This window comes from Phoca vitulina, unplaced genomic scaffold (genome assembly GCF_004348235.1).
Source record: "Phoca vitulina isolate PV1807 unplaced genomic scaffold, GSC_HSeal_1.0 scaffold14, whole genome shotgun sequence".
In the NCBI taxonomy this organism is placed as follows: domain Eukaryota; kingdom Metazoa; phylum Chordata; class Mammalia; order Carnivora; family Phocidae; genus Phoca; species Phoca vitulina.
The window spans coordinates 38044538-38047973 of record NW_022589717.1 but is presented as its reverse complement, the minus strand read 5'-3'; the positions used below and the strand labels follow the sequence as shown (position 1 = coordinate 38047973).

Sequence of the window (3436 nt, the reverse complement as noted above, 5' to 3'; positions counted from 1 at the left end):
CAGAAGATACCCTGCCAGGAGGACTATACTGTAAAGTATACTGATTATCAGCTCTAGAACAGATTATATTCCAATGGGAGGAGTAGCCAGTCATTTAGTTGAGTCAGGAATACTCCATGAAGTGGAAGACACAGGACTCATAGAGCTCTAGACCCAGAGTGTTATTCCTCCAAAAGATAGACTCCTAAGTTTTCTTTTCTTATAGCAGACAGAAGGGATTTTCCTCTTTATTAAATTCTTATTTTAGGACATATCAATTTGTACTCCTCACAAAAAGCATGACATTGAAAAAACAAAACAAAAAAAAAGATGAGTTTTTTCCTTCTTCTTCCAAAATTCTTACCAGTCACCCTAGATGATCACAAACAGAGTTAAAGGTAAAAAAGTAACATGTACAACACATCATCACAATTCCCAGCTGAATTTTTTCTAAATGGCAAATTAAAATTACTGCCAGATGATGAGGAATTTAAATTTTAAAGCAACCATGTAATTAATCTGGCAATTTAACTTTGTAACTCAAACCTGGTAAAATAGCTGTGAGGTGAAAAATCCTAATAATTTAAATTTATGATGTGATGTGGGAGTACATATATATACACTAACATTATAAATTTATGGGATTTTTTTCTCCTTCTCCTCTTCTAAGATCAATCACAAGAAAAACAGTAATTCATTTAAAAATTAGGAAATGAGCAAACCTTTTTAAAAATTTCAACAGTATGTTTCCTTTGTATGGTATTATAATAAATGCTCTATAAAACTGTTAGCTTAGGTAAGAATAAGTCTGTTTTGGAAACAGCATTTATCATTGCCCAAAATAGTTCAGAAAATGTTGTAGATGATAAGATATTTAGCTTGGACTATAGTGGATAACTTTGAAATATGTTCTTCTAATTTTAAAAAGGCGAAGTAAGGGTTTGTCCACTTGCTAAGTTATCGGACTTTGTGCATAAGAATGTTATTCAAGTTTCCTACAATGAGAACTTTGGGTTCACATTAAACATCTCTAAAGTGTGTACTTTTTTCCCACAATACTATCACAAGATGCATTTGTGAAATTATATGGATTTAGAAGAAAGAGGAAACCTGAAAAGGCCTTAACATTATTAATCCTTTCCCACATGAAAAGTACAGATATTAGCAGAATATTCACTAAGTAAAATGAAAATATTACCTGGTTTCCAAGGCACACCAAATCTAAATCTAAAATGGGATTTATTTGATGAACTGCATTCAGCTCTCAGAACGTTTGCTGCAACTCAGGTAGAAAGAGGCAAATATTCACATAATACGTCAGCCTGTGGGGAAGAAAGATATTTCAACTGAAATATGTCAATCCTCGCACCTGAAATCACTTAGAAATTACTGATGTGATATTTGGAAGAGTTTCTGTATAGAAGGTTTTTTAGACTGACATACAGTGCGTAATGCTTTAGAGGGTTGGGTAAATTCAGTTCTCTTTCGTTCAACAATGCTTCCTTTACACCACATAAAGCTTAATCTCCAGTTCCACTACCCAATGCCTGCCTTCCATTAAGTCTTACTTTGTTGGAACCACAAAAGTAATTATGTTATAAAAGGCCTCTAGATCACTAGTTTAAATGTAATAGCTGTTTTCATTAATGTTCCAGGAGCAGGGGAAACCTCTCCAATAATTCTCAGGTTGATAAATTTAATTTTCTAACTATTCTCCACAAAAGGGCAACAGATGAGTCCAAAAATATTTGTTCAAAAATACCCAAACATGTGTTCCCTCAATGGGCAATTCCAGCAACTCCAGCCATAACTAGACCATGGGGAGAAGAAGCACACTGCAGTCCACAGGAATCTAGATTGAGACTGAGAAGGAATATTCTTTCACTAGCGATAGCAGACGAAGGCTCACAATTTCTGCTCCATGATGGTCTCACATTTAGTTCAGATGTGCTGTAATAAAACCTAAGCTTGACATCATGTCAGAAGTGCTGTGACTCCATTCATCTTGAGAGGGTCCTAGAAAAGCATTGACATGAATTTATTTTTATTGGTTATATAAATCAGGGGTAACTGCTTTGTCATTTGGCTGTACATATATGTTCACCTTTATCATATACTGCCAAATATTTTTCCATAAACAGTATTCTGTATTTTTGTTCGCTAAATCTTACAACCCTCTCCACAGTGATTATACTAACTTATACTCTCACATCAGAATATGAAAGTTCAAGTTGCACCCTTTTCTCATCAACATTTGGTTTTGTCTATATTCTTTATTTTAGTCCTCTGGGAGTTTGTTGTTTAAGTAGTATTGCATGATGGTTTTAATTTGCATCTTCTGAATAACGAATGAAGTTGAGCGTCTTCATATGTTTATTGGTCATGTGAAAATATTTGTTCAAGTTCTTTGCCTTTTTGGTTGTTTGCCTTTATGTTGTTGACTTTTATGGGTACTTTGTATGTTTGTATACACACATTTATTGGGTATATGTATTTCAAATATCTTCTCTCACTTTTTGGACTGTGATTTCACTCCATCAAGAGTTTCTTTGGATGAACAGAAGTGTTCATTTTAATGTAGTCCTATTTATCATTGTTTTCCCTCTCTAGTTAGTACTTTTTGTGCTGTGTTTTAAAAATCTTTGCCTTCCCTAAGGCTATTGAAGATATCCTCTGTGTTTTCTTTTGCAAACTTTATATTTTTATCTTCCACATACAGATCCACAATTCATCTAGAAATGATTATTGTGTGTGGTGTGAGGTTGGGGGTCAAGATACAATTTTTGACACAACTGCACAGCACCATGAAAAAAACAAACCAAAAAAAACCCTAAAACATCCTTCCTTCACTGCACTGGAGTGTTACCTTTCTCATGTATCAGGTGACTATACATGCACAGGTTTGTTTCTATCCCAATGGTCTGTTTGTTTATTCTTGTGCCCATGCTACATTGTCTTAATTATCATCGCTTTTTCATAAGTCCTAATATTTAGTAATTTAAATCCTCCATTTCCTTCACTTTTTATTTTCAAGATTGCCTTGGCTATTGTTGATCCTTTGGATTTCCATATAAATTTTAGAAATAGACGGTCAATTTCCACAAAAATTCAATTGCATGTTGATGCACTTACATCTGGATTATGCTTGCTTTTAATATTTCATTTAAAAATATTACATTATTAAAAGACCTTTAGGAAGTTAAACTAAAGAGATCTCAATAATTTTAGAAAGTTAAGGTCATATTCTTCAAACTGTGATAGATGGACCTTGCAGGAGTGGGTCTTCAAGTATTTCCAAGTGGTCTGTAAGCATGGGAAGATTTTAAGTGAATCTGTTTCCAAATCCTTAAATCCATGTTTTTGTTCCTAACATTTATGTGCCTGAGAGTACTCCTGTGATTCTTTTCCATTATCTTCTTTCATAATTGCCCCCTTACCATTTTTCAAAAGAAAGCCA

At 33.8% G+C, this 3436-nt stretch overlaps 1 pseudogene; it reads right to left on the bottom strand.

Annotated features, from left to right (window-relative positions):
• Positions 1-1499: 1499 nt before the first annotated feature.
• LOC116637335 lies at positions 1500-2014 on the bottom strand (annotated as a pseudogene).
• Between the last annotated feature and the right edge of the window lie 1422 nt (positions 2015-3436).